Raw genomic sequence first — 22,930 nt, forward strand, 5'->3', positions numbered from 1 at the left:
ATTTGTGTTAATAAGCAACACACTCGAGGGTGTGCTGGGAGCAGTCTGCAAGCATCGCCACACATTCTGGCACCAACATAACATGCCCACAATGCCCATCAGAACAACACAGAATGGCACATAAGTTCCGTTCTTCCCTCCCTCAACCCCCCCCCCCGCCCCAAAGAACATACACAGTCCTTTAACTCCAGTACATGTAGTCATCTTTGGCATTATTCTCCAGCAGACTTGGACTTGCAGACATTGAGCGTCAACTTGCTTTACCAACTTGCAGAGATTCACAGACTTGGGGGCTTTGGCCAATGGGTCTCGACTTCTGGACTTCTGATTTGATCCTCAGCATCGACCCCAAGTACTAGACGATAACCAAACTAGGCCTTGAACTCCAATCACACTAACTTGTGAGCCCAGGGGACCAGCAGACTTCATTCCACCTGCCCACATTGAACTCTGACTCCAGAACTTGCTGACAATTCCAATTTGTTGACCTTGGGGTGGCTACCTGCCCTTGACTAGCGTGGTCTGCTTTCCTGACATCCAGTCAGATGTCCCAGCCTGCTATGCAAATGTCCAATGTCTGCATTGCTGGCCTTCAAACACTGAGCAGAGATTTAGACTCTGGCCTGACTTCTAATTTGCCCACATCCCTGTCTCTAAACCATAAGTAAAGGCATCCGTTAGTCTTGCGAGACCATGGATCCGCGCCTGGAAAGTCTTCACTCTCCAGGGCGCAGGCCTGGGCAAGGTTGTATGGAAGACCAGCAGTTGCCCATGCTGCAAGTCTCCCCTCTCCATGACACCAATGTTGTCCAAGGGAAGGGCATTAGGACCCATACAGCTTGGCACCAGTGTTGTCGCAGAGCAATGTGTGACTAATTGCCTTGCTCAAGGACACAACACGTTGCCTCGGCTGGGGCTCGAACTCACGACCATCAGGTCGCTAGTCCAATGCCTTAACCACTTGGTCACGTGCCATAACTTCACCTGTAACTCTTCCCCCCTGCCACCTCCGTCCCACTAAATGACATTATTGATTTCTGCACCCATCTCATTGCTGATGACTGATTGGATGACATGTAGCTAGACAAGATTTGTCCTTTTGTGAACATGACATATCTAGGCAAATTTCCCCATTAGGTAAATACCAGTATTATAGCTATTGGAACATCTTGGGTAGAGGCACAGCTGGTTCAACTGTACAGGCCTTCAGTGCTACAATGGGAATGCCTTTGCTGTATCAAGCAGTCCAGCTGCTTAATAGCACCTTGACTGCATCAGTTTGGCTGGAGACTTTCCTGATGGTGGGACTCTTTCGAGGAAACTAAGATGGATTATTTATTCCAGAGGATTTTAGCCTTTTTTCCCCAGGGAGCCCATTTTTAATGGCTTACTTGCACTAGTTTGCCTTTGAGGTAGCAGCCTGGTTTTTGAACATCTTACATGTAGTGGCATCTGCACTGGACTTCGAGGCTAATGGTCCCGGGTTTGAATCCGCCCGGCTCCCTGCACGCTTTCCATCCATGCTGGGTTAAGTGTCGAGCTAGCAACTCATCCTCATTTAAAAACAGACAAAAATGCTAAAAAAAAACAAAAAAAGCAGGAATGTCACCAGATGCGTTACAAAGCACGGAAAAGAACAGCCACCACCCACCCGAGGGTAATAAAAAAAAAATCACTTTTTATTTAAATTTACAGCACAGTGATTCTACGCTGTCCAGTTACACTCATGACCACTTAATCTATTAGCCTCTGCATCAGGGGTCATCCATGGACCCCTCAGTTAGTGGTAGGTGTCCAAGGTTGGGAAACCCTGCTCTACATCTTTGAATATGGTAGGACACTGGAGCATCTGGAGGAAATCCACGAGGTGATGGGGAGAATGTACAAACTCCTTACAGACAACGGCGTAATTGTAATAGGGTCATGCTAACCACTCTGCTACCATCCCGCCCCAGATCTATTTGTTTGACGTTTCTGGCTGAACATTGCAAATGCTTTTACCTTTGTCAAGTCGAGTTTATAGTCATTTAACTGTATACATGTATATAACCATATAATGAAACAAGACATTTCTCTGAACCAGGGTAAAAAGGCAAATATTGTGTACACGTGCCAGATCCTGTCGTCATTAACAATGGGGATGTCGTTGGACCCTTCTCTCACTGGCTGTGTAATTGCCCGTTGTCATTCTTCGCCGGTCGTGTCTGGACTACAAGAGCTCCAATTTGATCCTTTGTGATTTCAGCGCACATAGAAAAAAGCTGTGTTCTTGAGGCTGAGCACAGCATGTCCTGTATTGAAGCTTCACCAGGATGGGGCCACGTCATTCCTAGGTGTTTGCACTGCTGTTCCGGGGTGGTTTATTCCAGTAGTTTTTAAACCGTTTTTCAAGGCAACCCATTTTTAGTCAACTTTTCACTTATGTGACCCAATAATCACACAAACTGGTTTACCACTGAGATGGCAAACTTTTTAAAAAAAATTTAGGTAGTTTTAAGTCTTTTTCTTAAACCTGTTCCTGGCAGATCCTTGAATCAGGAGATATCCTTGGACTTCAAAGATGGTGAGCAACACATGCAAAATGCTGGAGGAACTCAGCAGGCCAGGCACCATCAAGAACTGAAAAAGGGCCTGAAATGTCAACTGTTTACTCTTTTTCCATAGGTGCTGCCTGGCCTGCTGAGTTCCTCCAGCATTATGTTATATTGTTTTGGATTTCCCGCATCTGCATACTTTCTCGTGTTTGTTGATACATGTTAAGGTGAAGAAAGATCTGCATGTAGGAGAAATTCAGTGACCTTGTTTTCCTGTTTTCAGTTTCCTTCATTCCCGGGGCCATTTTCAAGTTTTGTTAAACGTGAATGAACACTGGTTCGGATGAGCGAGTATGGTAGATGCAATTATTGGATGGGTGTGATCCTCGCCATACCAGAACATTTAGCATCTGGAATCGATGTTGAGAACTTTTAAGGACTGCACCCTCCCATATCTTCTGCCCTTTTTGGTGGGGTGGTCCTATATGTGAGGACAATGTACCCAAGAATTGTGATGGGAGTTTATCAGTGTTCATAAGATGTGATTTGTAACTTCGGCATGTTTGAATTTATTGCTGAAGGTCAATAACAGGTACTGGAAATACTAATTGAATAGTTTACCAGGCCCCTTTGGTGGGCACTTGAGGGTCAACTATATAGGACATCTGGAGTTCTGAGTAGCATTGGCAAGTTGGAATATTTCCTCCTCTGAAGGGCATTAGTGAATCAGACTGGATTCTGCAATGATCTGAAATGAGTTTTAGTGAAAATTTTCATCAAAACATGTTTTGTGCTGTTCATTGCCTTCATTGTACAAGCACAGCTTTTGGCCACTTGAAGAAAGTGTGTCTGAAGATCAAGGCCTAAACCTGGCACAAAGCATGGTCTTTCAGGCCGTAGTGGAAACTGTCCTCCCAATATACCTAAGACATTGTAGGACATTGGAAAGACACCAAAGTTATATGCAAACACCTCTGAATCCATTGAAAGAATAAGCATCCCAGCATCAGTGTCTTCTCCCAGAGGCAGTGCCCCAGCATGAACTATCTAATTATACTGTCAACCAGGTGCAAGAACAGTTACTCCCCTTGAATCACCACTACAATTTAGTAAACAACAGGAATTCTGCAGATGCTGGAAATTCAAGCAACACACATAAAAGTTGCTGGTGAACGCAGCAGGCCAGGCAGCATCTCTAGGAAGAGGTGCAGTCGACGTTTCAGGCCGAGACCCTTCGTCAGGACTAACTGAAGGAAGAATGAGTAAGGGATTTGAAAGTTGGAGGGGGAGGGGGAGATCCAAAATGATAGGAGAAGACAGGAGGGGGAGGGATGGAGCCAAGAGCTGGACAGGTGATAGGCAAAAGGGATACGAGAGGATCATGGGACAGGAGGTCCGGGAAGAAAGACGGGGGGGGGGACCCAGAGGATGGGCAAGGGGTATAGTGAGAGGGACAGAGGGAGAAAAAGGAGAGTGAGAGAAAGAATATGTGTATAAAAATAAGTAACAGATGGGGTACGAGGGGGAGGTGGGGCCTTAGCGGAAGTTAGAGAAGTCACTGCTCATGCCATCAGGTTGGAGGCTACCCAGACGGAATATAAGGTGTTGTTCCTCCAACCTGAGTGTGGCTTCATCTTTTAGTAGCTATGACCATGCTGATCACTTTGCACTGAAATGGACTTTACTTTTCTTTGTTCTAATTACATTTCTGTTGTAAAAAGAAAACCAGTTTAACTTGGTTTTTCTTGTGAATGTTACTTACATGATGCTATGTGCCTGTGATGTTGCTTCAAGTTAAATTTTTCGTTGTACTTGTGCATTTGACGATAAACTTGACTCAACTGTTGGGCAACCCACAGCATTTGCATGTCTGATACCAGGTTTCCAGCTGCAGCATGATAAGAGATTACCAGGTGGACAGATGAAATTATTCAAGGGCATTCTTCTCGAAAATGCAACACCCTGATTAATTTGGCTTTTGAGTAGAGGGGGTGCACTTGGGATGGAACCGTGAATCTTGGGTCCATGCATTACGCAGGGTCTAGAAGCCCTGTGTAAATGGTGGAAGAAGCACACCCTGCTTCAAGTTCCTCCTGCCCGCACAGACTTTGTATATCACACTGCTGAGCAGATGCACAGGTGCAACTGGAACGGAATCTAAATGCTTTTTATTTTTTTTCTCCCTTAGGCCGACTCAGCATAATGCCTTAAATTTATTTTCTACAGTAACAATTCTGAAATGAACATTTTGAATAGAAGGGCCAAGATTTAATTCCGATCAGGCAATTGCGCATGGATCTGGTGCCTTAACGATGGGGAGGAAGTTGGTTATCCTTCTTTCTCTGGTTTGGATCATAAAGTGTATATACCGTAGGGAGTGGTACAATCAATTCCCTACAATTCTGACAATTATAGTTTGAGTTCTTGTGTGCGGTATCACAGCTGTTTTGCAAGATTTATTTGCTTGTCTGAGTTCTAATCCTTGGCTGTTTATCACGCTTCAGAGCGATGCTTTGTACTTGAGTGCATATTTGTAGAACACTTGTGCATGTATACTGAAAAATGCAGGAAAATCCATTTCTATTTTGTATAAAGGAAACTATAAATCCCGTTTATTACATAATGGACTTCAGTATCAAAGAAGGGAAAACATGTTTATATTACTTGTTTATTACACTGCTGAGACGTTGAGGATGGGTTCCATGGTCATTTGTTCATGATTGAGGAATGCTAGTGACCTGTTGGAGATCTTCCAAGTTTAAGGTATTGTTAACAGGACAGCTATAGAAATCTTTTCAACTTACTGAGACTCCAGAAATAATATGGTGTATACAGAGCTTGAATTTAATTAGTTATTGGGCTTTTTTGGTTGTTACTTTCTCCAGTTTCGCAAAGCCAGGTTAATTAAAAACCTTGAAATGCACCAAGATTTGCTCACACAAACAACACCTAAACAGCAATTAATAAAAATCAGTCACTGATTACTTTATGCCTAATTACCTCTATTTTTTCATGTAAGCGCAGTGTTTTATCTTGTTTAAATATAGAATAGTACAGCATAATACAAGCCCTTTGGCCCATGATGTGCTGATCCTAAAACCTGCTCCAAGATCTATCTACTCCTTTCCTTCGACGTAGTTCTCTATTCTTTTATCCATGTGCCTGAGTCTCTTAAATGTCCTAAATGCATCTGCCACCACCTCTGGCAGCACATTCTGCACACTTGCCACTCTGTGTTTTAAAAAAATATATACCAAACAAAATAAAAACCTCTCTCTGACATCCCCACCCCTATACTTTGCTCCAAACGCCTTTAAATTACACCCCCTTGTTAGCCGTTTCCACCCTGGGAAAAAGTTTCTGACTGTTCACTTTGTCTATTCCTCTTATCTTGTACACCTCTATCATTGTCACTTCCCAACCTTCTTCGCTTCAAAGAGAAAAACCCGAACTTACTCATCCTACCTTCTTAAGATTTGATTTCCAATCCTAGCCTCATCCTGTTAAATCTCCTCTGCATCCTCTGTAAAGCTTTCATGTTCTTCCTATAATGTGACCAGAACTGAACTCGATACTCCCAAGTGGTCTAACCGGAGTTTTACAGAGCTGCAACATTACCTTGCAGTTCTCAAACTCAATCCCCTGACTAATGAAGACCGACACACCACTCTATTAATTTGTGCTGTAACTTTGAAGGATCTATGGACAGGGATCCTGAGACCTCTCAGTTCCTCCACACCTCTAAGAATCCTGCTATTAAACCTGTTTTCATCCTTCCAAAGTGAATTACTTCACACTTTTCCAGACTGAACTCCATTGACACTTCTTAGCCCAGCTGAACATCCTTTCAATGCCCTGTTGTAACTAATGACAACCTTGTACATTATCCAAAACTCCACCAACCTGTGTATCATCTGCAGAATTGCTAATCCACCCTTCCACTTCCTCATCGAAGTCATTTATCAAAATCGCAAAGCACGAGACCCAGAACAGGTCCCTATGGAGCACTACCAGTTGCCGACCTCCAGGCAGAGTATGTTCCATCTACTACCCCTGTGCCTCCTGACTTTCTGAATGAGCCTATCACAGGGATCCTTGTCAAGCACCTACTAAAATCCATGTACACCATATCCACTACTATCCCTTCATCAATGTCACTTGGTTTCTTCATTCATTCCCTTTACCTTTTCCTCTGACCTTTTTTCACCAATCTCATACTAATAGGCAGTGCAATCCCATATACAAAGGGGAGGTGTGAGTAGTATTTATGTGAATATTTGTGAAGGAAAATGAATACAAGCGAACTCTTGTGTTATGGTTGAAATTTATTGTTATGGTGTTAATTGGTGATGCATGGGGAAAGTTTTATTTTGTAGTCTTTCAGAGGTGTTTCTTGTTTGAAGCTGAGATATTCAAGCCTTATTAAGTCATCCGTTAGTCTTGCGAGACCATGGATCTGCGCCTGGAAAGTCTTCACTCTCCAGGGCGCAGGCCTGGACAAGGTTGTATGGAAGACCAGCAGCTGCCCATGCTGCAAGTCTCCCCTCTCCACGACACCAATGTTGTCCAAGGGAAGGGCATTAGGACCCATACAGCTTGGCACCAGTGTCGTCGCAGAGCAATGTGTGATTAAGTGCCTTGCTCAAGGACACAACACGCTGCCTCGGCTGGGGCTCGAACTCACGACCTTCAGGTAGCTAGTCCAATGCCTTAACCATTTGGCCACGTGCCCACACTTCAAGCCTTAATTATGTATTTAAAAGAGCAATAAATTCAGGAAATATTTGGACAGGCAATTTCTGTGGAGAAACAGAGAAACTAACATTCAAGATGTTTTTGCAAGGTTAGTGTTGGCTCATTTTTATTTCCCAGCATCTGGCATTTAGTGTGCCCCTCTAGATTATGGCTTGAAAGGTAAAATGTTGCTAATCAAATCTAAGGTGTTCATGGGGATACCATCCAGAGAATGGGTTGAATGTGGAATTTGCAACCTCAGTATTTGAGGCAGAAGGAAGGCAGATCATCAGTAAAGTGAATGGTCAAGGCCTTTTCCCCCAGGGTAGGGGAGTCAAAAAGTAGAAGGCACAGGTTTAAGGTGAGATAGTAAAGATTTAACGGTCCCAAGGGGCAAGATTTTCACCCAGAGGGTCGTAACTTGCACTCAGCAATTTCACACAAACTTCAATAAGAACTAAGCAGTTCCTATGTTTGAAAGGTCTGATAATTTTGAACGTTAGCCAAACTATTGTTGAAACTTGCTTGACTTTGTGGAAGAATAGTCAAGCAATCTTTGACATGAATGGACAAATAAGACCTTGATTTATTCTCATCTGAAAGATGACATCACTTCCAGCATTGCAGTAAAATATCAGCCCAAGTTGAAGTTGTTTTCACATACAAAACCTACAGAACTGAACCTGCGCCTGGGCATAGATAGCAGCTTAATTTGATGGTTTTATGTTTCCCTGTGAGTTTTTAAGTATGAGATCCAGATGGAATCTCGGGAGCACATCGGGAGAGTTTGATTAGGAACAATCAGGAGGGGAATTGACAAGGTGATTGGTCTCAGCCTTTTTTCTCCCAGGGTAAGGGAGTCAAAAATCAGAAAGGACTGGTTAAAAGAGAGATGGTAAATATTTAACAGGACCTGAGGCACAAGATTTACACATGGGCTGGTGGGTCTATGGAATGAGCTTCCTGAGGAAGTGATAGAGGTGGATAAATGTTTGCATTGTATAAGACATCTGGACAAGTTTAGGGATGGGAAAGATTTAGAGAGGTATGGGCCAAATGCAGGCAAATGGGACTTGTTCTGAAAGGCATCCTGGTTGGCTTAGGTGAGTTAGGTCAAAGAGCCTGTTCCAAAGCAACGCGCACAAAATCCTGGAGGAAACTCAGCAGGTCAGGCAGCATCAATGGAAGTGAATAAGCAGTCAACGTTTCAGGCAGAGACCCTTCTTCAGGACTGAGAAGGAAGGGAGAAGACGCCAGAACAAAAAGGTGGGGGAAGGAAAAGGAGAAGCCAGGTGGGTGGGAAAGGTCAAGGGCTGGAGAAGAAAGAATCTGACAGGAGAGGAGCATGGAGCATAGGAGAAAAGGAAGGAGAGGGGGACCCGGGGGAAGTGATAGGCAGGTGAAGAGAGGTAAAAGGCCAGAGTGGGGGGAGGGATTTTTTTTCCCAGAAAGAGAAATGGATATTTATGCCATCGGGTTGGAATCTACCCAGACAGAATGTAAGGTAGCCTTGTCTTGGCACAAGAGGCAACCATGGACCTACATGTTCAAATGGGGAATTGGAGTTAAAATGTTTGGCTACCGGGAAGTTCCAAGCTGCATAACTATTTAACTCAAGATAATTTACACCAGTGATGTGAGAGAATTAGGATCATGTTTTCAATTTCCAGCTGATGCAGCAGTGCTGGTGGGCTCTGCCCTCCTGGCTAAAGCTAACTTATTTGGCATGGGTCAGTGATGAAAGCTGGCATTCTCCAGAATGTTTTGGCTCTGTTTCAGACTAAGCAGTGGACTTGCTGGAGTGAAACAAAACTAGACAGAGCTTTGTTAAAGTAAGACACGGTTTACACAGTTTATGGCACTGTTGCGTAACGGGCATTCCATCTTGCACATCTGATTAAATATTAAATTTGGATTATCAGTGACATTGGGAGGATATCTAATCATCTGACCTCAATTGAATACATGTCTAAGCTTGTCACAATATGGTTGTTGATCCTCTCTGTGCCTTGTGGTGCATCAGGCAGCAAGCTTGCCGTTTCTTTAGCATTTTTCTGTTCTTCACGAGGCTGAGTTGCTAGCTCGATGCTCAACCCAGCACGGGTGGAAAGCGTGCAAGGAGCCGTCCAGATTCGAACTTGGGACCACTCGCCTCGAGGTCCGTGCTACACCACTGGCCGGCAGCAACATTGTGTCCTGTCCAGCTTGTGGCTGCAGGGTCAGGTCAGGAGTCCAGCTCCATATCTGCATGCTCAGTTACTTCTGTATTCTCTTCGCAGTGGGCAGTTGAGTACCGTACATTATCACTGATGCCACAATCTGTGGAATTGTGGACTAATAGATGGTCATCCGGAAAGTTATTGGAGAAATTCATGTTTTGACTCTCTGAAATAAAATATTTAACTCCTGGAGGAGTGGGGGTGGGAAGGGAGAATGATTTGAGTGCCTTTGGTCATTTTTGATAGATACAATTCTCCTGTCCCTGGCCTGTGCTGCTGGTCTTTGTCAGCCTGTGGTTGCTGAGGTTCGCTGCACTCATCTATATCCTGTGACAGGAAAAAGAGTTTTTGAATGAATTTACTTTGAAACCAGATGTTGGTTGAAGTCTTTGTGGTCTGTGGGGGGGGGGTAGGGGTAGGAATTGTTCTTGGCCCAGTTAAAATAACCCAAGAGTAATGTTTGTATCTAATGATGTGAAGTCGGTTGAGGTTGAGCAATGTTATGATTTTCTAAATGTTAATGTCCTTGTGTACATAGAGCTTGAGATTTATTAGTGCTTGCATGCATGATTTCAAGTGTGTTTTTGGTTAAAGTTTACTCTTGATGTATGTGCTAGTGTATCAGAAGTTATGGAGTAGAGCTTCATGTTAGAACTGGAGAGGGATGGTGTGGTACTGTGACTTATTATTTAATTGGATGTATTTTCTTTGTTTTACTGTGCTACTTCAGAATTAAACTATCTATTGGCATGTCCCCTTTAACCCTTACCTTAGAAAGCATCCTATTTGAATACATCGTGGCTTGGTATAGCAGCTACTCTGCACATGACTGCAAGAAACTGCAGAGTTGTAGACACATCTCAGAAAATCAGGGAAGCCAACCTCCCTTCTATGAACTCTTGTCTATACTTCTCGCTCTCTTCGTAAAGCAGCCAGCATTATCAAAGACTGATCTCATCCTGGGCATTCTTTCCGTTCCCTTCTTCAATTGGGCGGAAGATATAAAAGCCTGAAAGCATGTACCACCAGGTTCAAGAATAGCTTCCACTCTATTGTTAGGACTATTGAATAGTTCCCTAGTACCATGAGTTCGACTCTGGATCTTGTTTTGATCCTACACATCGTTTACCTTACTGCACTTTCTCTTTAGTTGTTTTATTCTACTATTTTATGGTTTTACCTTGTTCTACCTCAATATCATCGTCATCGTCATAGCTATCCCTCGAGGTCGAGGATGATGGTCTTCGTTCCGAAGAAGTGGCCCACAGAGCGAAGATGCCTGTGCATGTATTTGTTTAACGTGTACTTGATGTTGCACTCCAAGAAGCACACGATACTTCACAAATCAACCAACTGATTCCAGTGGCGTGGAAACCACGACGATTGGAGCTGATGGATTTGTTGCAGCCTTCATCCGCCTTCACAGCTGTTGAGTTCGAAGTAACTTCGTCCGCCTCCACCGTTGAGGTCTTGGTTGGATTGTTCTTTATCAGGGACCTCACCCTCGATCTTACCGCCATGGGGGACTCTACCAGGAGCATAGCTCCGGACGGCATTGCTGTCGGGATCACAGGACCACAAAGCTTCTCCACCACAACAAGGTGGCAATCCACGGGGAAGTAATGATCTGATCTGCCTGAATAGAATGTAAGGCAAGCTTTTCACTGTACTTTGGTACATATGACAATAATAAATCAAATTCAGTTTCAATCTTTTGTACTTTGGGATTTTTGGAAAAAGGATTTTGGACAACTGGACAATTACAGTTCACGGTAAGCTCTGGTGCTAATATTAGATACAGACATTGAGTTAATGATCTTGCAAAAAGAAGTGTTTTCCTGGCTGAGGCATTCATACTTTGGAATACTAATTCAGATGCACAAGCTAGTTCTTTGTCTGAGAAGTTACTAATAAGTTGGCTCGGTCAGTTGATGTGGATGAGCAGTTTGGGTTTGATAGGTTTCTGTACCAAAGTCTATTGTAGTCAACCCCTTTCCACCACAATTACCTGTTCTTCTCTCCCAGTTATACTGAGGTGCAATTTCCTCTTCATTGTGGTAATGGTCAGTGTTTTCTTCTGCATTAGTGTGACGGCAGGATATTCAATAGCAACACCTTGTACTGAGCTGCTGCACAGTGTCTTGTCTGCCCAAACTGATGTTGGTTGGAGCTTCCCCACAAACTATAGCTTCTGGACTCCACCCTGCGGGGTCAGAACTGAATGCAGTTTTCAGTACAGAGGGCTGTGTCCTTGAGAGATGATTTGGCTCTGGCATCCATGGGCTGTTGGTGCTATTTGTCATTGGAGCCAGTCTATTCCACAAGTTGTATATTGCTGAAGCTGAACATGTGGAAGTGTACTAAGCTTTTTTTAATTTCATTGGCTCTATAAAATTCATCTTTTCTAAAAATCAGTTTCCTTTTTGGGAAAGAGGATGATCTGGATTGTAATAACACAGCAAATATTCCTCTACCATCCATCTCCTCTTCCTTTCTTGTCAATGATTGTAACTAATGTCCCAACTGGGAGACAACAGGAATTCTGCAGATGCTGGAAATTCAAGCAACACACATAAAAGTTGCTGGTGAACGCAGCAAGCCAGGCAGCATCTCTAGGAAGAGGTACAGTCGACGTTTCAGGCCGAGACCCTTCATCAGGACTAACTGAAGGAAGAGTTAGTAAGAGATTTGAAAGGAGGAGGGGGAGATCCAAAATGATAGGAGAAGACAGGAGGGGGAGGGATGGCGCCAAGAGCTGGACAGGTGATTGACAAAAGGGATATGAGAGGATCATGGGACAGGAGGCCCGGGGAGAAAGACAAGGGGGGGAGAACCCAGAGAATAGGCAAGGGGTATAGTGAGAGGGATAGAGGGAGAAAAAGGAGAGTGAGAGAAAGAATGTGTGTATAAAAATAAATAACGGATGGGGTACGAGGGGGAGGTGGGGCATTAGTGCAAGTTAGAGAAGTCAATGTTCATGCCATCAGGTTGGAGGCTACCCAGATGGAATATAAGGTGTTGTTCCTCCAACCTGAGTGTGGCTTCATCTTTACAGTAGAGGAGGCCGTGGATAGACATATCATCTTTACAGTAGAGGAGAAACTTCTTCCAACCTTCTACACTGAAAATAGTTGTTCTAAGATGCTGGTTTGGTGTGAATGTAGTTCCATTTGTCCTATGATCCATGGGAGAAGAGGAGAGAGTGTTTGTGCTCAGAGATCAGGTTTTTGAAGGGGAATGATAGGATTGAAGTTTCTCATCAAAACTCGAGGAAATGAAGGAGCACCCTCTACTTGCAAAGCAGGCACCTCTGGGTGATCTATGGTAATACTAAGCACAGGGCCGGTGCAATTCTCGTACTTGCAGGACATCAGTAACATTTCATGGTTTTCTGATGACCCTGGTTGGTAGTCGATATGCTAGGTTCTCTTTCCAGTCTAGTTGGAATGAAGGGGTTGGCGTTATATCCAGCGGTTGTGATCTTGAGCCAGGTTTATGGTTGATACCTTATGTATCTCACTTGTATGCTGCACTCCAAAGGGTCAAATTTGAATCTGGTTGCCTGTGAGGTTTGCATTTTTAGTTGGTAGAAATCACAAAGGTGTAACCGAGGTTGTTTCCATCAGTTGGAAGGATAATTGAGTGAACCTCTTTCTTGGATGAATGGGTCCTATAAAAGACTCTAGGTAGAATTAGAGCCCCCTCTTTTTGCTGTGGGAGGGAGATTGATGTCATGAAGTACTAATTCATACAGGGGGACTAATGTCTGGAGCTCTTTTCTTCCCACCACAACCAAGGACTCAGTAAATGTTGATTGAAACTTTCGGAGTTAAAACTGACTGTGATCCTGATTGACAATAACTATACAGGACAGAAAGTGGGCCCTTCGGCCCACCGCATACATGCTGACCATCAAATACCAATGTATTGTTCATTATGTGCCATGTCGTATGATGTAGATTATCAAGGTCTTTCCATGATCATGATTGTTCTTGGCATATCTTTCTACAGAAGTGGTTGGCTGTTGCCTTCTGTGCAGTGTCAATCTCTACTAATCCCATTTACCAGCATTTGATCCATAGACTTCTGTGCCTTGGTGATACTCATCTAGTATCACATTCCAAATGTGATATTGTATCTAGTAGTGCATTGCAGATTCCAATTACCCTAAAAGTTCTTGATCCCTTCTAAACCTATTAATCCTTACCCTAAACCAATGCCAGACATTGGTCTAGTCAGGATAGCAGCTCGGCATGGACAATATATGGCTTGTTACTGTGATGTAGTGCTCTATGACTTATACCCTCTAGCTTTAGATGCCTCTACTAGAAGGATAAGCTTCCTGTTATTTACGCCTCTCATTTTGTTGACCCTCTATTAGAAACATAGAAACATAGAAAATAGGTGCAGGAGTAGGCCATTCGGCCCTTCGAGCCTGCACCTCCATTTATTATGATCATGGCTGATCATCCAACTCAGAACCCAGCCTTCCCTCCATACCCCCTGACCCCTGTAGCCACAAGGGCCATATCTAACTTCCTTTTAAACATAGCTAATGAACTGGCCTCAACAGTTTGCTGTGGCAGAGAATTCCACAGATTCACCACTCTCTGTGTGAAGAAGTTTTTCCTAACCTCGGTCCTAAAAGGCTTCCCCTCTATCCTCAAACTGTGACCCCTCGTTCTAGACCTCCCCAACATCGGGAACAATCTTCCCGCATCTAGCCTGTCCAATCCCTTTAGGATCTTATACGTTTCAATCGGATCCCCCCTCAATCTTCTAAATTCCAACGAGTACAAGCCCAGTTCATCCAGTCTTTCTTCATATGAAAGACCTGCCATCCCAGGAATCAATCTGGTGAACCTTCTCTGTACTCCCTCTATGGCAAAGACGTCTTTCCTCAGATTAGGGGACCAAAACTGCACACAATACTCCAGGTGTGGTCTCACCAAGGCCTTGTACAACTGCAGTAGTACCTCCCTGCTCCTGTACTCGAATCCTCTCGCTATAAATGCCAGCATACCGTTCGCCTTTTTCACCGCCTGCTGTACCTGCATGCCCACTTTCAATGACTGGTGTATAATGACACCCAGGTCTCGTTGCACCTCCCCTTTTCCTAATCGGCCACCATTCAGATAATAATCTGTTTTCCTATTTTTGCCACCAAAGTGGATAACTTCACATTTATCCACATTAAATTGCATCTGCCATGAGTTTGCCCACTCACCCAACCTATCCAAGTCACCCTGCATCCTCTTAGCATCCTCCTCACTGCTAACACTGCCACCCAGCTTTGTGTCATCCGCAAACTTGGAGATGCTGCATTTAATTCCCTCATCCAAGTCATTAATATATATTGTAAACAACTGGGGTCCCAGCACTGAGCCTTGCGGTACCCCACTAGTCACCGCCTGCCATTCTGAAAAGGTCCCGTTTATTCCCACTCTTTGCTTCCTGTCTGCTAACCAATTCTCCACCCACACCAATACCTTACCCCCAATACCGTGTGCTTTAAGTTTGCACACTAATCTCCTATGTGGGACCTTGTCAAAAGCCTTTTGAAAATCCAAATATACCACATCCACTGGTTCTCCCCTATCCACTCTACTAGTTACATCCTCAAAAAATTCTATGAGATTCGTCAGACATGATTTTCCTTTCACAAATCCATGCTGACTTTGTCCGATCATTTCACTGCTTTCCAAATGTGCTGTTATCACATCCTTGATAACTGACTCCAGCAGTTTCCCCACCACCGACGTTAGGCTAACGGGTCTATAATTCCCCGGTTTCTCTCTCCCTCCTTTTTTAAAAAGTGGAGTTACATTAGCCACCCTCCAATCCTCAGGAACTAGTCCAGAATCTAACGAGTTTTGAAAAATTATCATTAATGCATCCACTATTTCTTGGGCTACTTCCTTAAGCACTCTAAGATGCAGACCATCTGGCCCTGGGGATTTATCTGCCTTCAATCCCTTCAATTTACCTAACACCACTTCCCTACTAACATGTATTTCGCTCAGTTCCTCCATCTCACTGGACCCTCTGTCCCATACTATTTCTGGAAGATTATTTATGTCCTCCTTAGTGAAGACAGAACCAAAGTAATTATTCAATTGGTCTGCCATGTCCTTGCTCCCCATAATCAATTCACCTGTTTCTGTCTGCAGGGGACCTACATTTGTCTTTACCAGTCTTTTCCTTTTTACATATCTATAAAAGCTTTTACAGTCCGTTTTTATGTTCCCTGCCAGTTTTCTCTCATAATCTTTTTTCCCTTTCCTAATTAAGCCCTTTGTCCTCCTCTGCTGAACTCTGAATTTCTCCCAGTCCTCAGGTGAGCCACTTTCTCTGGCTAATTTGTATGCTTCTTCTTTGGAATTGATACTATCCCTAATTTCTCTTGTCAGCCACGGGTGCACTACCTTCCTTGATTTATTCTTTTGCCAAACTGGGATGAGCAATTGTTGTAGTTCATCCATGCAACCTTTAAATGCTTGCCATTGCATATCCACCGTCAATCCTTTAAGTGTCATTTGCCAATCTATCTTAGCTAATTCACGTCTCATACCTTCAAAGTTACCCCTCTTTAAGTTCAGAACCTTTGTCTCTGAATTAACTATGTCACTCTCCATCTTAATGAAGAATTCCACCATATTATGGTCACTCTTACCCAAGGGGCCTCTCACAACAAGATCGCTAATTAACCCTTCCTCATTGCTCAAAACCCAGTCCAGAATAGCCTGCTCTCTAGTTGGTTCCTCGACATGTTGGTTCAAAAAACCATCCCGCATACATTCCAAGGAATCCTCTTCCTCAGCACCTTTACCAATTTGGTTCACCCAATCTACATGTAGATTGAAGTCACCCATTATAACTGCTGTTCCTTTATTGCACACATTTCTAATTTCCTGTTTAATACCATCTCCGACCTCACTACTACTGTTAGGTGGCCTGTACACAACTCCCACCAGTGTCTTCTGCCCCTTAGTGTTACGCAGCTCTACCCATATCGATTCCACATCTTCCCGGTTTATGTCCTTCCTTTCTATTGCGTTAATCTCTTCTTTAACCAGCAATGCCACCCCACCTCCCCTTCCTTTATGTCTATCCCTCCTGAATATTGAATATCCCTGAACGTTGAGCTCCCATCCCTGGTCACCCTGGAGCCATGTCTCTGTGATCCCAACTATATCATAATCATTAATAACAATCTGCACTTTCAATTCAACCACCTTATTACGAATGCTCCTTGCATTGACACACAAAGCCTTCAGGCGCTCTTTTACAACTCTCTTAGCCCTTGTACAATTATGTTGAAAAGTGGCCCTTTTTGATGCTTGCCCTGGATTTGTTGGCCTGCCACTTTTACTTTTCTCCTTAGTACTTTTTGCTTCTACCCTCATTTTACACCCCTCTGTCTCTCTGCACTGGTTCCCATCCCTCTGTTGTGAACTAACCTCCTCACGCCTAGCCTCTTTAATTTGATTCCCACCCCCCAACCATTCTAGTTTAAAGTCACCTCAGTAGCCCCCGCTAATCTCCCTGCCAGGATATTGGTCCCCCTAGGATTTAAGTGTAACCCGTCCTTTTTGTACAGGTCACACCTGCGCCAAAAGAGGTCCCAATGATCCAAAAACTTGAATCCCTGCCCCCTGCTCCAATCCCTCAGCCACGCATTTATCCTCCACCTCATCGCATTCCTACTCTCACTGTCGCGTGGCACAGGCAGTAATCCCGAGATTACTACCTTTGCGGTCCTTTTTCTCAACTCCCTTCCTAGCTCCCTATATTCTTCTTTCAGGACCTCATCCCTTTTCCTACCTATGTCATTGGTAGCTATATGTACCAGGACCTCTGGCTCTTCACCCTCCCACTTCAGGATATCTTGGACACGATCAGAAATATCCCGGACCCTGGCACCAGGGAGGCAAACTACCATCCGAGTCTCTGGACTGCGTCCACAGAATCGCCTATCTGACCCCCTTACTATCGAGTCCCCTATCACAACTGCCCTCCTCTTCCTTGCCCTACCCTTCTGAGCTACAGGGCCAGACTCTGTGCCAGAGGCAGGGCCACTGTCGCTTCCCCCGGGTAAGCTGTCCCCCCAACAGTACTCAAACAGGAGTACCTGTTGTTAAGGGGCACAGCCGCCGGGGTACTCCCCATCACCTTCCTTATCCCCTTCCCCCTCCTAACTGTGACCCACTTGTCTGCCTCCCGTGGCCCCGGCGTGACCACCTGCCTTCCACTCCTCTCTATCACCTCCTCGCTCTCCCTGACCAGACGAAGGTCATCGAGCTGCAGCTCCAGTTCCGTAACGCGGTCCCTTAGGAGCTGCATCTCGATGCACTTGGCGCAGATGTAGACGTCCGGGAGGCTTGGAGACTCCAGGGCCTCCCACATCCGACACCGAGAACAGCAAACTGCCCTCACAGTCATAATGCCCCTCTCCTCAAATAGCAACAGAAAATGAATGTCAAACCTTCCTCGCCTCGCCCGCTTCCGCCTAAGCCCGGTGAGCCGAAGCCCTTAAGTCTTCACTCTGCTCCCGGCTCACTCTGCCACCCGCAAACTACGCTGCCCGCTCTATGAGGCTCTGTTCCTTTTAAATCTGCCGCGCTGCACTGCCCGACGTCACACGCCTGCGCAGTCCCGCCTCTCAGAAAGCCGTTGGAGAAAAAAAAATAACGAAAATTTCAAAAATCTCTTTTTCGGCACTCCCACTCAGACTCTCAGACTCCTTCTTCGAATCAAATCCGAAGCAGGATGTCTGCCCTTTTAAATCTGCCGCGCTGCACTGCCCGACGTCACACGCCTGCGCAGTCCCGCCTCTCAGAAAGCCGTTGGAGAAAAAAAATAACGAAAATTTCAAAAATCTCTTTTTCGGCACTCCCACTCAGACTCTCAGACTCCTTCTTCTAGGTTCCATCTTCGGGCTTCTCTGTTACAAGGTAGACAAATTCAGTCTCAAACAGATGAAAGTGAGCACATGGATGGGGTGGGATGGGGAGGAATGTACCTGAATGTCGGGAAAGGCTTGAAGTTGATTTGGCCAGTACTATGATACACCTGGCTGGTGGTATAGTGGTATCTACGTGGGACTTTGAGGCACGTGGTCCCAGGTTCGAATCTAGCCAGCATCTTGCATGCTTTCCTTCTGTGCTTGGTTGAGGATTGACTGTCAAGCTAGTAAATCAGCCTCTTTTTTTTTTTAAAAAACAGACAAATGCTAAAGAAATGGGAAGGTTGCTGCTCAAGGTGCAGAGAGGAACAAATAATGATTAACCTGTTCTTGGCTGAGATGCCTTCCGTGACAGAATACTATTGAGGTGCAGCATTGTGAATGAAAGGGGTTGTTGATCAATTGTTGCCATATCTCATTATGAAACTAAATTCCATGTATGTTATTTCTGGTAGCTGATGAGATGAGATTGACTCATGTTAGGTTTGTATAATCACTTAGAATTTTCTCCATTTCTCCTTTCCCAATGGTCGAGAGGAGGGGTTCCCAACCTGGGATCCACGGACCCCTTGCTTAATGGCATTGGTCTATGGCATAAAAAAGGTTGGGAGCCCTGCTCTAGAGGTTAAAAGCCACTATAAATGTTATGTGACTTAAGTCCTGACATCTTAAGTCTCTAAATTATATGATGTGGCACGTAATGAACAATAGATCTAATGTTTTTTTTAATTACTCTATGACATTGTCATTTGATACCTTTCCTAAACTGGTGTGCCCAGTCTGTTTCCTTGCCTATTGGAGATGTCTCAACACAAGGCAAATTGTTAAATACTGCAAAATGTAAAATAATTAAACCCTGAACTATAAATATTTTTTGTGGTTCTTTTGCATTCAAAGTTTGCTGGGAGGTATTTTGCAAAAGGTGACCCGTGTTAAAATTCTTCCATGTGCTCTTTTGGGGGCATTGATTCGTTCAGGAATTTGATTCTGTGTATTTGTGTTTCTTCCCTCTGAATGTTTTCTGGCTTGCTATGTGGAAAATATTAATCATAAACTATTTTTTGGTCAATATATTTGTCCTTGGTTTTCAGCAGCTTCTGAAGGGGAATCCTTTTATGGGTAGGCACTCGTAGTCCACTGAATTGGGAATATCGGTTAATCGGGTAGCCGCTTGTTTGGGACAACTGTTAAAGAACAATCACTAATCGAGAAAATAAACAGGATTCCCTCTGTTTATTTGCGACATCCTGCCACTCAATTGGGACAGGAGTCTATTGCTGAACTGTAGATAACTGGCATCAGTCACGTGTGCTTGCATACACCATGCTTCGAGTGAGCAGTTTTAAAATAGCGTCAGTTGCGTGTGTTTGTGTCCAAAAGGCAGTCATTTTTTTATCATTGAATGTTGGTGAGAAATAAGCAGTTAAGACAATTCGGAGTTGTTTTGTTCACAGTGGTCTCAAGCATTCAGAATTGGAGATGCCAGAAATGGTCGGGAGTAAAAATGAAACTATTTCACTACTTCAAGTTAGAAACTACAAAGAATTTGAAGGTACTGACAATCATCTTGAATGTTACAATGAGAATGAAGATTTGGAGGATGCAATCATCAGCAACATTGTACGAAGGCAGCCTGTTATCTGCACTTGGAGTCTGCCCTGGTTTTGTTCACTTAAAATCAGAAGAAAGTAATACGTGTGATTTATGTTCTGCAGTAATATTGGAAGTATTCTAATTTATATTTCATTCAAATAATTTGTTACTCAGTTTGTCTTTTTGAATATCTTTTTTAACTATTTCTAGGAAATTGGCTCATTGGGGCGGCTGCTTAATTGAGCCAAATTGTACTGGTCTCAATGTGTCCCAATGAACTGGAATCCACTGCACGCTCAGAAGCCACTTTTTTCGGTACACCTGAACAGCTGCTTGTTAATGCAAATACCTAATCAGCCAATCATGTGTCAGCAACTCAGTGCATAAAAGCATGTAGACATGATCAAGAGGTTCAGTCATTGTTCAAACCAAATATCAGATTGGGGAAGAAGTGTGATCTAAGTGATCTTGACTGTGGAATTATTGTTCGTGCCAGACAGAATAGTTTGAGTATCTCAGAAGCTGTTGATCTCCTTAGATTTTCATGCATGACTGTTCCTAGAGTTTACAGAGAATAAATTAAAAAAAATCTAATGAGTGGCAGTCCTATGGGCAAAATGCCTTGCTAATGAGAGAGGTCAGAGGAGAATGGCCAGACTGGTTCAAGCTGACAGGAAGGTGACAGTAACTCAAATAACCACACGTTACAACAGTGATGTACAGAAGAGCATCTCTGAACGCACAGCATGTCGAACCTTGAAGTGGACAGACTACAGCAGAAGACCATGAACATACACTCAGTGGCCACTTCATTAGGTACAGGAGGTATCTAATAAAGTGGCCACTGAGTGTTGTGGTTTAGATCAAGTTGCACCCTAGAATTCTAGTGGCACGTGGTGAGATTTTCTCCCTTTATTTACAGGGTTTGTTGCAGAAGCAAAAAATGGAACAAAGGTGGGGAAGAAGACAACCAGAGACCCAAACAGGTATCCTTACTTATCTTAAAAGTAGCTTGGAGCTACCTTGATGTGCAAAAGTAGTTTATGTATTTAAAAAAAAAATCACTGAATATTGAGGATTGCAGAACATTCAGGGCAATTTCGGTTTAATATTGAATGGGCTCATTGGCAGCATCGTGAAATGCACTTACTCATTGGTTTTGTTAACTTGTTAATGGTCATGTATACAGAAAAGGGCCTGTAACATCGTGAAGGATCCCACCCACTCTGCTCAAAGACTGTTTGCTCCACTTCCATCGGGGTGGGGGGGGGGTGGGAGGCGACGTAGCATCCACGCCAGGGCCACCAGACTCAAAAACGATCCCATGTCCCATGATCCTCTCGTATCCCCTTCTGCCTATCACCTGTCCAGCTCTCGGCTCCATCCCTCCCCCTCCTGTCTTCTTCTATCATTTTGCATCTCCCCCTCCCCCTCCAGCTTTCAAATCCCTTACTCACTCTTCCTTCAGTTAGTCCTGACGAAGGGTCTCGGCCTGAAACGTCGACTGCACCTCTTCCTATAGATGCTGCTTGGCCTGCTGCGTTCACCAGCAACTTTGATGTATGAGACTCAAAAACGAGTTACTTTCCCCAAGCGGTAAGACAGATCAACACACCCACCCACTAGTTTATCCCCCTCCACCACTACTTTATCATTTCCTGCCAGTCACCTTAAGTACAGACACTTTATGGACAAACAATCTATGTATAAACTATCCTGTGTATTTGTATTTATTGTATTTGTTTTGTTATTCTTTATCTTATTCTGTTACTTTTTTGTGCTGCATTACATCCAGAGTTGCAATTATTTTGTTCTTGTTTATACTTGTATACTGGAAATAACATTAAACAATTTTGATAAGAGTTGTATTTCCAAATGTTAAGGAACTGCAGTTTGTTTCATGAGACCTGCCTCTATTATTTTTCCTCCAGTGTGGTGGTGGTGATGACATTGTGCTGGATTTGACTGTTACTGACTCGCCCAAGTGAAGCTGCTGAATTGACACAAATTGAGGTATTTAATTAGTCATGGCATTTCTTATTGTATTAATATTAGAGTAATTATTAAACCACTTCTTTAAACGACGCATTGAACTGTTTCAGCTTTGCCTTGGATTCTTCATCCTTAAGCAATACCTGCTTTTGATAAGGGTCATTAGATGGGAAAGAGTTGACAAATCGTTCTTCCTGTGCCTTGCATCTGAAATCCCCCTGTGGGTTGCCTCGCAGGACTGTTGGTGTAAAACTAGGACAGTGTATTAATAAACCAGTGTGCTGTGGCATGTTGGAGGGACAGCATGTGCAACTGGAGCAGTGAGTTACTTCAGCACCATGGGACTGGGAGAGGGAGTGTTGTTGCATGATTAAGTCTCCGCAGTCCCACTGTTTATTTGTGTGGATTAATGGAGTATTTCACTACAGAGCATACCTTCCCAAAATAGCTATAAATTGGGGGTGGAACAAAGGAAAAGTCGAACCTCGAGGGAAGTGGTACTGAGCAATTGGACTTTATTTTGGGGTCTAAAAATAAATGGCTAATGAGATATTTGATACATTGTTTTAATCCTGCAAAATTTCACAGATTTGGGGAAGAATTATTAGATTATTAAGATGTTGAATGTTACTACTTTTCCACAGGAGAGGGTGGGGAGGTGGGGGGAATAGTGAGGTTGAGAAAAGGTGAAACAGAGCCCACAGATCAGTTGGCTATCTGTCTGGGAAAATATTGGAACCTATTATTAACAATGTTACAGCAGGGTGAATAGAAGTAGTCAGGATAAGGAAAGGAAAGGTACGTTGCATCTGAAGTTTCTCTGGTAAGCGGACGATTTCCCTCCACACCTCTCTGACGTAGTAGGGAACCGCGTACGAGGCAAGTTACGGCAG

At 43.9% G+C, this 22,930-nt stretch overlaps 1 protein-coding gene across 9 annotated transcripts in view; it reads left to right on the plus strand.

Annotated features, from left to right (window-relative positions):
• Nucleotides 1-22,930, plus strand: part of LOC134354039 (myocardin-related transcription factor A-like) — a 238,553-nt gene that overhangs the window by 9,907 nt on the left and 205,716 nt on the right. For all 9 annotated transcript variants that reach the window (XM_063062719.1, XM_063062723.1, XM_063062724.1 and 6 more), the window contains exons 2-3: nt 20,968-21,031; nt 21,977-22,058. The gene's annotated coding sequence lies outside the window, so the exon portion shown is untranslated. The remainder of the gene's footprint in view (nt 1-20,967; nt 21,032-21,976; nt 22,059-22,930) is intronic.

The sequence above is a fragment of the Mobula hypostoma genome, chromosome 11, assembly GCF_963921235.1.
Source record: "Mobula hypostoma chromosome 11, sMobHyp1.1, whole genome shotgun sequence".
Lineage (NCBI taxonomy): Eukaryota > Metazoa > Chordata > Chondrichthyes > Myliobatiformes > Myliobatidae > Mobula > Mobula hypostoma.